Source organism: Enhydra lutris, unplaced genomic scaffold (genome assembly GCF_002288905.1).
Source record: "Enhydra lutris kenyoni isolate GAN:26980312 unplaced genomic scaffold, ASM228890v2 scaffoldscaffold12, whole genome shotgun sequence".
Taxonomy (NCBI): Eukaryota; Metazoa; Chordata; class Mammalia; order Carnivora; family Mustelidae; genus Enhydra; species Enhydra lutris.
The window spans coordinates 62,975,120-62,988,371 of record NW_019154096.1 but is presented as its reverse complement, the minus strand read 5'-3'; the positions used below and the strand labels follow the sequence as shown (position 1 = coordinate 62,988,371).

The 13,252-nt window shown below is 48.2% G+C and overlaps 1 protein-coding gene across 1 annotated transcript in view; it reads left to right on the top strand.

Annotated features, from left to right (window-relative positions):
* The first annotated feature begins 937 nt into the window (after window positions 1–937).
* LOC111145178 (glycerol-3-phosphate acyltransferase, mitochondrial) overlaps window positions 938–13,252 on the top strand; it is a 56,402-nt gene continuing 44,087 nt past the window's right edge. The window contains exon 1 of the mRNA XM_022499890.1: window positions 938–1,164. The gene's annotated coding sequence lies outside the window, so the exon portion shown is untranslated. The remainder of the gene's footprint in view (window positions 1,165–13,252) is intronic.

The following is a 13,252-nucleotide window of genomic DNA, read 5'->3' as shown; positions in this document are numbered from 1 at the left end:
TTCTGAGGTCCCTTGAAATGTCTTAAAATTGATTGTGCTGGTGCCTATGTGTTATTTGCATAACAAAGGGATACTGAAGTTCCTTTACAGAAGGGTTTCTTTACTTTCCTTAGGGCACGTAGAACCTTACAGGGACCTGGCAGAGTTCTCCCACTGATTCCTTAGCAGCTGCTTAGCCGAGAAGGGGCTGAGGGACATGTTCAAAGTCAGAGGGCTACAAGGCTGCCTAGCTGCCAACACCCACCCTCCTCCCTCCTCGTGATGCCTCTGTGACCCCACAGAGCACAGACAGCATGTGAGGGGAAAGTGGTGGGGAAGGATGAAGACTACGGAAGCTCTAAGTCACTGTCAAGGAAATGTAGGCAAAGCATCTCCAACACGTGACAGCAAGTCCCTAGAGACTCCATGGCCTCTTTGGGGACACAGCCAACAAGCTGCTCCTCTGGTGCCAAATACACTTACCACCTCCCCCACCCCCACGGTGACCCAGCCCTGCTCAGCCCCACTCAGGCTTGCTTTCTTAGCAGCAGTGAGAACTCTCTTGGCCTTGGCAACATGGAAACATCCAGGCTGGGAGCTGAGCGCCCCACGTGATTGCTCAGGATACTCTGCTGCAGGGCTCCCCACACCCTGTCCCCCCGCCCCTTCCCCTTCCCCCTCCCTGCCGCCCCTCCCCGCTCTGCCGGGTCAGGCTCCTCCACCGAGAATGAGGCTCTGAGCTCCCAGCTTCACTCCCTACTTAGAAAATCCCCACCAGGCAAAGCCAAAAAGACACCACTTACGGCATCATTAAATTATAACGAGCCCTGAAACTCACTCCAAAAGCCCGGGTCTGTTTGCCCTTGCGGTCCGAAGGGAGCAGGCGATTGGTTGGCCCTGTTCGCCTCGCAAGCCTTATCTCAGGCTGGTTATTATTTGATTAAAGAGGCTTCCTCCTCCTCTGGTGTTTCAAAACTGTGCTGGGAGGGTTTGCTGCAGCCTGGGGACTTTTTCTGAGGTTACTCCCGAGCACTCAAAGTCCTTCGGCCTTCAGCAGTACAAACAGACAGCCAGACGCCGCCACACACGGGGGCTGTCTTCCGAAAAGTTTCCATCAGCTTTGCACATCAGCTGGTTGAACATAATTCTTCAAACACTACAGAGTCAAGGATACAGGTATTAAAGGTAATTTTTTTGGGGGGGGCGCCTAATTTCTTAGGATGCCATGACACTCGAAATGGGGATATGGTTGGAGCTCTGGGCTCAGAGTGGAAAGCAGGAGAGGCGGAGAAAGTGGAAAAAGGAAGTGCAAGAAAAAAAAATTCAGAATCTTGGAATTCTACAGAAAGGCAAGGCCAAGGGGTGAGTTATTTGCAGCTGGAGAGAGGTGTGAGCACGATCAGCAGGTCTCATTGGCATCTGAGCGCTTTTGCTCCCATGAAGCCCTTCCTGAGGTCTGTCCCCTTGGCATGTCCGTCATCCTCCCCACTGGCTCAGAACCCCAAAGTCCTTACAGGGTTTTGGACGCTGTGTGAGCAGTCCAGTTGCTTTAGCTTGAAACTTATCCGATCTGACTTGCAAATGGGACATGGCCCTCAGAGGGTCTACTTGACGCGCCAATCCTCTTGATGCTGACCGCAGAGAGGGGCAGAGTGGGGCTGAGCCCCGCATTTATGAGAATTTCTTTCCCACCTTGCAAAGATCTCTGTGTGCTGTGCATGGCCTGTTCTCATCCGGGCCATGCCCCCACCTCAGCTGGGCGGGTAGGGGACAAGTCCGAGGACTTCCCCTGCTACCCATGCAGGCTGGGCTCCGTGGGGTGCCAGCAGGGGTTTAGAGACCTGGACCGAGGATGAGGACAGGAGTATCCTCTCTCATGGTGAGGTTTGGTTGGAGCTGGCCAAGGAGGGGAGGAGAGGATGCAAAACAAGAAAAACATTTTATTTTGCCATTAAATAGAAAAAAAGGCTTTTGGGGTAAATTGGTATTAAAACTGGTTTTTCCCTCCACATGTTAGATGACTGCGTCTCCTCTCTCTAGTCATGGCAGTTCTTTTAACAGCCAGATGCTTCCATTCGGGATGTCTTAATTCTGAATGGGCTGTGTCCAGGTTGTTTGTGCTTTGCTGGCGTGGGATGGGATGGGATGTTGGCATCACTGCCCCCAAAGCTTCTCCATGGGATGGAGAGCCCTTCTTCCTGCTGAGGACTCTGCCACCCCCCAGGAATTTTCTCTGCCCAGGCCCCCCACTGGATTTCCTGACACTCTTTAGAGTAATGGTCAGAGGAGTTCATCAAAGTAAATCCTGATTCCCCCTCAAAATTTTAAGGGAAATCACAAGAGGGAGGACAAGCTCAGAGCAGGGGGGCTGTACCTCTTGGACCTGATTTCTTTCCTGCTCCTTTGGGAACACCTCCACCCTTTACCATCGTCTGGATGGTGTGGATCTTCCTCTCTCCCCATTCTCCATCTCTGTCCCACCACATGGGGACTCGTTCTTCGCACCCACCGTGGTGTCCTTATTTCATGCTCTCCTTTCTGCTTGGCGCACTCTCCCCCCTCCCCTGCCCCCTGCTCTGGCCAGGTCAACACATGACTTGGGTCTTTGAGTAAAGGCTCTTCCTCTGGTACTAGGTTCGGGTTCCTTGCACTTTGCCTCATCGGATCCCTAATCGCATTGTCTTATGATTGCTGTGTCTTCATCCATGGCCTCCCCTACACCGGCAGCTCTGTGAAGCCAGGGGTTTTACACTTGTTGACTCAGTTCTCATAACATGCCTGTGAGGTGAGTGTCAACCCATTTAACAGACGGGAGAGCTGGATTAAGAAACAAGTTCACCGGGTAAATGGTGGGCTTCAGAACCCGTGCTTCCACTCCTGTGCTGCGTGCCAGTCTGGTTCTGAGTGAGTCCATGCGAAACAAATGACTAGTGTCAGGGTAATGAGCAGAGCATGAGGCAATGCTTCCATCTGCTCCGCTGAACCGTTCCCTCCACTGAGAGGACAGCTCAGGAACCACAGTGCAGGTTGTGGGCAAGGCTTTGAGGACGTGAGGACGTGGGAGTAAGTGGGCACAGACCCTGACCAGAATGGGTCTTCGTTTCGAGCTCTGTCCTCTGTGTCAGGATCGGCTTTCCCCATCAGTCTCTTGCCTACCTTTGTAGCCAGGTTTAATCCCTTCTGGGCTCCATCCTGGAGACTGAGAAGGGCTCCAGATCAGGAATTTGGCCAGCCTTGAAGGGGGTCCTTCAGGAAACCATCATGGCCAGATGCTTGGAGTCCATCAGATGTTGTGCTGAGGGCTCTCCTGCCAGATCTCATTCGTGAGGGAGGGGGTCAGGATCATCCTGTGTCTTAGAGGAACAGACTAAGGCTGGGAGAACCAGCTTTCCCAAGCTGGTAAGTGCGAGAGCTGAAACTCAATTCCCGATGTATCTGACCTCAAAGCCGGTGCCCTTCCCACACACCAGGGGCTTTCACACGCACTTAGCTTTGAGCTCACTGGATCCCCTCTGAAATTCCCGTCAGGCAGATAGTCCTGCTCCACTGTCTGCCTTCCCAGTTGCTGAGTGCGGATCCCCTCACTGTGGTGTGGTCCTCAGCGTTGTCTTCCCTGCCCGGACCATGGTCGAACATGGGGCTTGACAAGACCAGGGACTGTTTGGGGGCATCTGGTCCAAGAACATCACAGCCAAAAAAGCCTCAACCAAGGTCCCCAGCCTAGGGGGATCTACAAAGTCTGAAAACCTTTGTTAGAAGAGTAGTAAAACATTGGGAGGGTCATTCACTGCTGAATTTCTCTTTTTCTACTTGTTATTTATGTTGTCTAAGTTCTAGTCTTCCTCATCTGGAAAATAGGTATAACGTATCTCTCTTGGAGTTACTTGGAGAATAGATATTCTGTGTTCACTGAATGTGGGTGTGTGCCTGCCATGTGTGAGGCACTGGGATACAGTAGAGAATCAGGCAGAAGCAGCTCCCTTCCCTTGTGGAAGTTACAGTTGGATGGGGGGCAATAGGCATTAAAAAAAAATTACACAAATAATTAGTTCCCGTTGTGGTGAGAAAAAGAACAAAGGACCTCATTTAGATGGGGGTGGCGAGCTAGTCAAGAAAGACTTCTCTGATGGACCAGTAGCATATGAGCACCTATCATGCCTCCAGAATGTAGTAGGTGCTCAGTATGTGTGACCCTGGCCAACTTCCGGCAAGTCTCTGGGACTCAGAGGCTGTGAGTCTAAAGTGTGTGTGATGGGGGGTGGACTGAATAATTCCTCAGGCCGAGTTGCCCCTATCCAGTATTTAAAATTCCCTTGATCCATAGCAAGATAGAGACAGATTAAAAGAGACTCTCCTGACTCCTTGTCCAGTGCTCTTCTACCCAGCCATCTCCATGGATGGAGAGAGTCCAGGGCATTGGAGTCTAAATCAAGGAGGCCAGGAGGAAGACTTGGCTGATTCTGTCTCCTGGAAGTCTCTTTCTCTAGCACCTCCTTCCACTCCCCAGCTACAACTCAACATCCTTGCTCCCTGGGGGGTCACTCCTTCTAGATGGAAATCCCTCAGCCCCTTCCCAGGCCCAGAAAACAGGTTCTCTGTGTCTTTGCCCTCCAGGTTCCTGCATGTCCAGCTTGGATGATTAACCCTCCTGTGGCCATCCTCTCTGATGGTGAGATCGCAAGCACAGGCAGGCTGGGAGGGGGAGCTGTGAGTTGAGGATTTGGGGAGGGGCCCATCATCTTCCTTGGCTGCCCATGAGTGCTCCCAAGGCGGCCCCCTTCCCCCACCCACACAGCCTACCCCAGGAGCACCATGTTCCTTTTGCATTGCACAGAGTGTCTTGTGTAAGCTCTCTGGCCAGGGTTTCAGTGACAGCCCTTGTGAGGAGCTGGTTAGCATTTTTTCCAGACAAAGCCAGAAACTGGGGGGTGATGGAAAGTCTAAGCTTGCCAAGCATGATGAGAGGAAATGATCAGTTTCAGGCTCCTGAAAGAATGGTCTTTAATTCTCTCCCACCTTCCCCATGTGGGACCCTGTCCCCTTGTCCTCCAGGGGCATATCAACTCTCTATCTCCTCTTCCTTACCGGGGGCCACACTCTTGCCTTCAGCTGTCTGTTAGCCGATCCCTACCTACTGTTTGCTGGTCATAATGCTTAGTAGGACCTCCCAGGGACATCAGTGTTTTAGCCAGTGATGCCTAAGGGAGCAATAATGGCAGGAAGACAGGCTATAGGATTGATCCTTCAAAGCATACCACTGTCTTTATATGAACTCAGGATTTGAAAACCTTTCTTTGGTGGTGGTGGTGGGGTTGGTCAAAGAAGATTGGATGGATATTGAGAAAGGAACAAAAATGCTGTATAATAAATGATACATTACCCCAAGAGCATTTCCAAAGAGACTTTGAGTAGCAAGTTGTACCCTGAGGCAAATCCTCCCCAGTGGGTCATAAAAGGAAAGTGACAGGATATTTGCAATGGAAAGCACACCCTCCCCATTCAGTTCCCAGATCTTGCAGCCTTGCTGATCTTACCAGGGTGAAGCTGGCTTCTCTGGCCATGAGCAGCATTTTAGGTGTATAATGGGGCTCCAAGCTGCCATGCTGAGCCAGTGGTAATGAAAATCCTCCATGGCTTCTGAGTCCTCTCCCCTCCCCATGCTCCCCATGCTCCCCTCCCCAGCTCCCCATGCTCTCCTTGCCTCCAGGCACTTGCTTCATGAGCTTTGCATTTGACCTCCAATCTGCCCTATGGGTCTGGCAGGAAGTTTAGCTGCGGCTGGCTCTGTGCATTGAGCTTCAACCTCTTGCCAGAAATCAAATCGGCTAAAAAACAAACAAACAAACAAACAAACAAAAAAAAGCAACTACCCAAAATGAGTTTTCAAAGAAAGCAACATCATTTCCCCATGACTTCTTCTGCAGAGAGGAGTGGTTGCTGTGGAACTTAACCAGAGGGCTGCTTGGTAACAGCACAGATGAGGTTTGCTTTTTGTCAGTTCCAAATTATAAGTGACTGTGAGGAACAGGGACCTGGGAAAATGGAAAGCCTTGGGACTGAAAGCTCTTCTCTGACTTGGCAATGGGAAAACCAGGGGGATCAAGCAGCAGGTGGTGGGCAGGAGATTGGCTGCTCTACACCCAGCCCCGGTTTGGCCCAGACAGTTCAGGGACACAAGAGAGGTGCTGAGCCTTCACTCATCGGTCCCCTGGCATCTCCCCTGGCATCTCCCCGGGGCGGTAGCAGTTCTAACCCCCATCGCACTCCCCTTGGGGCTCATTTTAATGATCTTGTGGGATGATGCCCAGGGTGAGCCTGCTGGGTAGGATGGAGGTGGGGCTCTCCATCCATTGCACCAGCCAGAAACAGCATGCATGATTAGACGATAGAAAATGTGCCCTCTAATCGTCACATTGTCTAAGTTCACGAAGCAGCACTCTGTGTTCCTAGTGCTTTGCCATTGCTCCTTGGAGTGCCCTCTTCCTACACTGTCACCCCTGCCCCACAACTAATTAGCTCCGTGACTCAGGGTAACGAGGTACAGCCCCTGCTCTCAAGGAACTCAAAGCCCAGTGGAAGAGATGGGTAATTAAACAAATAATTTAGGGTAGCATTACCACATGGAGATTGCCATCATAGAGCAGAGAGGTTTATTCTAGGGGCAAGTTCTATCCCTCCAACCCTACCCCTCACCCCTCCTTGTCCTTGCCCTGCAATACCTTCCCTGTTCAATCTGGGTCTCAAACCTAATTCTTCTCCCAGCAACTCCAGTGGCTATTCGCAGTAGCCATATTCCAGACTGCAGACCAGTGCTGGTCTATGATGTTTTTCTAAGAACTAAGGACAAAGTAGCCGGTCTTTAGTACAACTGTGTGTATTTCCTTGGAGGAACCTGCTTTCCTTCTGAGAGTCTATCCCTCCTGTTTGTCGGGATATTGAGACATTCTTTCTTATGAGATGATGATGTTTGTAGGTTATCAATTTATGTTGCATTTAATTTTCATATTATGACTGGGCAGAAAAAATAGCATCCATTGTTTACTGCACAGTGATAGTTCAAAGTCTGGGAAGCATTGCCCAACAAACTGCTTGTCATCAAGGTTAACACCTATGTCCAAACCCAAGTGGGAGCCCCTGGCATGTCTTTCTTCGTGTCTGATTTCTCAGTCTGTAGCCAACTGGCCAAGCTGATGTATTCAAATTCTACTCATTTCCCGGAGACACTTAGCTGGCCGTGGCGGCCAAATCCTTAAATAGACACTCCTGTTTTCTTGTCGTCACAGGCTGCTCTATGTTTAATGCCTTGAGTATCCAATTTCTGGGCCAAACTCATGAAAATCTAAAGGGGAATTACCCGTCTCAGAAAGCAATTGCAATGGAAATAAAAGCAATTCGTACTCAGCGTTATCAGGATGTTTAATTTTTCATTGAAATCGCAAGATAAAAGTTGATCTTGTGTTAACCCAGATCTCCAGCTTCCACTGAGCTGCAGCTTAGAAACTGCTGGAAAAGATGCAAGTACTGTGTCCCAGAGCAGCCTTTCAGGGGCTGTCCGTCTATCTCATGAGGTTAGGAAATCTTGAGGTCGAATGGTCTTGTCTAGCTAAATGAAGTCCCATACTGCCTCTGGTTATCCCACCACTGAAGATATGGTCCAGGGCATTGGAAGTCCCCACAAAAGCTTGATGGATAGAGGAAAATGCCCATCAAGCAAACCAAATCCCAATTAACATCTGTGGTAAAGTCCAAATTCTTGGGCTATGGTTGAATGTTTCTATATTAAAAGTTATTTAAGGGACACCGAGGTGGCACCAGCCTTGGTTGGGCACCACCTCTTGGTTTTGGCTCAGGTCATGACCTCAGGGTCCTGAGACTGAGCCTCGTGTTGGGCTCCATGCTGAGCGTGGAGTCTGCTTGAGATTCTCTTTCCCTCTTCCTTTGGCCCTCCTGTTTGTGCGCTCTCTCTCTCTCAAATAAATAAATCAATCCTTAAAAAAAGATTATTTAATATAAGCGATTCATGCTGGGCTTAGATAATTTAGCTATAAGGAGGGTTTTCTTTTACCACTCTGCAATGTTGGTTTTGCTCTGCGATGGTGGATACAAAGGGAGACTCTCATGTTTGAACTGAGTCCTTCTTGAGGTCAAGGATGTGTCTTGTGCGTGTTATTGGTGAACACACTCTTCTCCTTCTGCCGAGGTCCCCTGGGACCTACCCCATCTCTTGGCATGTAAGATGCCAAAAAATTATTGTTGGTGGAAACAATAATACAAATGACTCTTATCTTTTGGAAAGAATCAGTTTCTGGCAGTTTCTACCTTGACCTAATGTGACCACTTAATCACTCATATTTTTCACTTGCTTATTTGATTATTAGAAGACAAATTTTTTTTGACTTGATAATTATGTTTTGGTTTGCAACCCTAAGAAGAGGAAAAAGGGGGAGTAAAACTGATGGGCAACTAAGGCCTCCAGTGAGCACTCTGCCCTCCCAGCCTTGGTCCCAAGTTTTCTGGAACCTGCCCCGGCTGCTTATTCAGGGTGTCATCCAGACTTGGGAGCAACAGGCTCGGTCCACTTACTTGTATTTGGTTTGCCTGGGCTCTTTGGCCGACACAGTCCTTTCCACTGAACTCCTCCCACTTGTAACGGGCAGCCCTCTGGTTGGTCAGCAGCTTGAGGTCTGGCAAGAACAATGTAGAAGGCTTAAGGGTGTTTCTCATCATGGCTTTGCCATCAATCCATTGTATGGTCCTGGGCAGGTCATCCTTCTCTCTGGATCATGGTTTCCTCATCTGTAAAACACGTTGGATTAGATCAGAATTTCTCAGCTTGACCATACTGACATTACGGGCCAGATCATTTTTGTTGCGGGTCTGGCTCTCCTCTGCATTGTAGGATGCTTAGCAGCATCCTGGCTTCTACCTACTGGTTTCCAGTAGTACTCTTCCCCTCTTTTGTGATGACCGAAAGTATCTCTAGACATTTCCAAATGTCTTCCTGGGGGCAGAATTATCCCCAGTTGAGAACTATTGGATTAGATTGACCCAACTGGATTGAGTTTGAGAAACCACATTGAGTTGTTAATCTCTCCTGTTTTATTGAGCACCTACTGTATACTAGGCACTATATTTGGTTTTGTATCCTAAATATTTTTACAGATATTCCATTGAGTAAGTGCCATCTACTTCACAAAAATCTGAGTAAGAGCTAGGCATTGAGATAGAATGAAAAAAGAGAATCTCTCTTTGGATTCTTACTAGCCTCATCTCTAAAACATCAACTTTACACACGGTTGTCAGGACCTAATGCTTAGTGTATATAAAGGACCTTAGATCATAGTAGACATCCAATAATTAAATTCATTCTCCTTTCTTACCCACTCCCGAGACAATCAGATCTGCACAAAACATTAACTTTATCAGCCTTGCTCTGCCATCTCTAGACATCTACCCTTCACCGATCACGTGCTGCCTCCCCTCTCCCCAGTCAGTCCAGTACTGATATGTCTTCTTAAAAAATCTCAAACTGGGGGGCACCTGGGTGGCTCAGTGGGTTAAAGCCTCTGCCTTCAGCTCAGGTCATGATCCCAAGGTCCTGGGATCGAGCCCCGCATCGGGCTCTCAGCTCAGCAGGGAGCCTGCTTCCTCCTCTCTCTCTGCCTTCTTCTCTGCCTACCAGTGATCTCTGTCTGTCAAATAAATAAATAAAATTAAAAAAAAAAATCTCCAACTGTTTGTTTCAAGGAGAGCCCTCTCACTGCAGTCTCTTCTATTACCAGATTATTAACTTGGTCCATTTTTGAAGGAGTAGCCTCTCTTTAGGGAAGAAAAAGAGTCTTCAGAGTCTGGAGAATCACCAAGATTTGCAGAGGCCATTGTTTCATGTTTGCTTTGCCTGATGACAATAAGGATCCAAGGAAGAGGGAGCTCCTGCTCTATGAGTTATCAGCACTGCCTCTCTGGGGCCAGTGGGTTGGGGCATGGGTTTTAGCATGGGTTCTGAGTGTCTCAAGGGCAAAGACCATGCATTGGTCTTCTGTGGGAGCTCCTGCACCATCTCCTCCAGGGAAAACATGTTGGTGTTTGCTAGCCTGACATGGCGAGAGGCATCATGGTGCAGTGATAAGGATTTCAGGGCAATGGAGTTGGAATCTGTATTTTCCTTTCCAGTCAGATCCTGACCAGCGGCTTTGGGGAACATGTGGACAGTGTAATTCTTGGAAAAAAAAAATGGTTCAGGCTCAAAGCCCAGCTCTGTCGCTTCCTCTCTGTTTCACCTTGGGATGCTTATGTTATTACTCGGAACCTCAGCTGTTGTATCTGAGAAGTCTGCAATCACAGGGGTCCCTTTTCACAGGGAGGTTGTGAGAATGAAATGCTAGAAGATGTGGACAGTATACGGTACAATCCTGGTAAATATTAAGTGCTCAATAGAAATCCACTTTGATTGAAAATAGGTATCATCTTAAATAGTAACTATAAACAATAATAACTAGGACAGGTATTAGACAACAAAAAGAGGGATTTGGGTGGTTGAAAAAGTAGATATGAGATTGACTTGTTCCATTGCTCATGAGAAAACGGGCTCAGAAGGGGAAGCGAAGGGAAGGGCTCCTAGGTTACTGGCAGAGCTGGGGGGAGGTCTTGCATCTCTAGATTCTCCTTCACATGCTGGTTCTGCCATGCTGGGTCTGCTTTCCTGTGTTAAAGAAATGGAATACTCACTGACACCTGTGAACATGGTCAAGCAGACTCTTCAGGACTCCCCAGAGGCATGGGGACCATCACGATGGGGCTTTTTACAGTGGGGAGGACAGACTGGGCTTAACTCCAAATACAGCACTGGCAGGGAGTGGGGAGGGGTCAGCAGATGGAAAAGTATTAAGCGGAAACGGCAAGGGTAAGGGAAACTCTGACTCAACCGACCTAACCGGATTCTTCACCGAAGACCGGCTGGGGTGGTCAGGCAAGACCTGTAGGCTGCTGGAGGGTGCCGAGCCTGATCAGATAGCAAAGTCAGGGACCTGGTGAAACTGACGTAGCAGTGTTCTTGCTAAAACTGGATTTTACTAGGAGGTGCACAGATGGTCTTAGGAGAAGGTCCAGGAGACCACCTAAAGTTTGAATTCTTGTCACCTGCCCAAATATTTAAAGCCCATGTTTGGAAATTACATACAGATTGGGGAAAATGTGCCTGTTGGTGTAAGCACCATGTGCTGTTCCTGGAGGGAAACTTTTTTCCAGGTAAGAGAGAATGAATATTTGTTTAATGGGTTTGTGATGACCTAGGGTTGCCCGAGAGAAAAGCAGAGTGTGAGAGGAGGCCGAGCACCCCCAAAACTCCCCGGCCACACTAGCCTGTCCTTCTGTACAGCCCACCACTATAGAAACTACTGCCTTTGTCCCTCCATCTCCCACCTTCTCAAAGTTCAGTCCTTACCTCCCAGCCCAGGCCCAAGGCACTGGTGGGCTGATCTTTTCTTTTAATGGTGACATTCGGTCTCAAGAGCTGCTACGAATGACCATAATATAACTGAGCACAAATTGTGTTCCCCTTCCCAGTAAAGTACAAGAGATTGCTCTGGCCTGGCTCCGAGCTGTGATTCATAGCATATCTTTCAACTCTTGCCAATAACCATAAGCTTGCTTGAGAAGGAAAGACTGAAGGTTTTAGGCTCGCTGTTGAAAGAGGAAGAATTTTAACAGAGTGGCTTTCTACACTTGGTCCTTCAATATTGACCATTTCGGGGTTTGCTTGCAGTGGGAGGTTATGTGGTTCTGTTCAGACACTGGCATCACGTCTAATTCATGTGATGCAAAATCAGGTATAACTACATGTGAATGGAACCTTAGTAAAAATGGAATAACTTAATTGAATTAGCTTGTACTGTACTCTAAAATGATGGTCATAGTTCAGTCAAGAGGTTGAATCAGTAGAGTCCTATTTCCTATCAGAACTCTATCTCTTATTCTACCTTTTCCTGTGTAAGTTAAAACTTACCTGAAAATGGCCATCTTTCTTATCTAAAGAGCTCTCAGCAGGCACAGAGCACATATTTTAATGTTTGCCTTTTACTCCCCTCCTCTTTCGTTTAACCCCCTTCTGGCATAATGTATCATCAAATTATCATTTAAAGGAGGGATCTGGGGGCGCCTAGGTGGCTCAGTGGGTTAAAGCCTCTGCCTTTGGCTCAGGTCATGGTCACAGGGTCCTGGGATCCAGCTCCGCATCAGGCTTTCTGCTCAGCAGGGAGCCTGCTTCCCTTCCTCTCTCTCTGGCTGCCTCTCTGCCTACCTGTGATCTCTGTCTGTCAAATAAATAAATAAAATCTTTAAAAAAAAAATAAAGGAGGGATCTGGGCCAAATCCTGCCAACCATTTGTTTTGCAAATAAAGTTTTATTGGCACACAGCCACATCCATTTGTTTATGTACTGTCTATATCTGTTCTCATGCTACTATGGGATTATGAGTTGCATAGTTGTGACAGGGACCACATGGCCCCCAAAGCCTTAAGCATTTACTAGCTGGCCCTTTATAGAAAGAGTGTCTGATTCCTGATTTAGAGTATGAGTGTTGGAGTCAATCAGGTCTTGGTTACTTGCTAGCTTGTAACAAGCTAGTTTTAACACTGGAAACACTGGCAGAACCTCTCCAAAACCTAATCTGTTCTATAGGGATAATTGATAAATACCTACCATGGAGGGTTGGCGTGAGAATTCAGTGAGATAAGCATTTGTGTCTGGCACAGAGCAAATGTTATCCCTGAGCATTCATTTCTTTGGCCCACAAATGTATATCTAGTGGTTTCTGTGGGCTAAGCTGGTGTTGGGGGGCAGGGGGAGGGGGAGGATAGGATAGGATGGTGGGGTGGGGGGGGCATGGCCATGGCAGAGATTGACATAGAAGGTCCAGGCCCTACTAGAGCTTACATTCTAATGGGGGAAGAGAGGAAACATAAAGAAAATGAATCACAGATTATTATCAGATAGTGATAAATGCTATAAACAAAATAAAATAGGATGGCACAGAAGAAAGTGACGAGGCAGGGAACACAAAGTTGCTAGCCAAGCTAAGACCTGAACATAAGAATGAGTCAGCCATGTACAGATCCAGAAAAAGAATGCTCCTGATAGCAGGAGCAAGTAAGGAATCCCTGAGCCAGGGATGATTCAGGATGGTTTAAGAAGAGGGATGGCTTTGGGGACCAGGGCTGTTGGGGAGAGGAGGATGGCGGAGGTCAGCAGGGGTAAGAGCATGCTGACACTTGT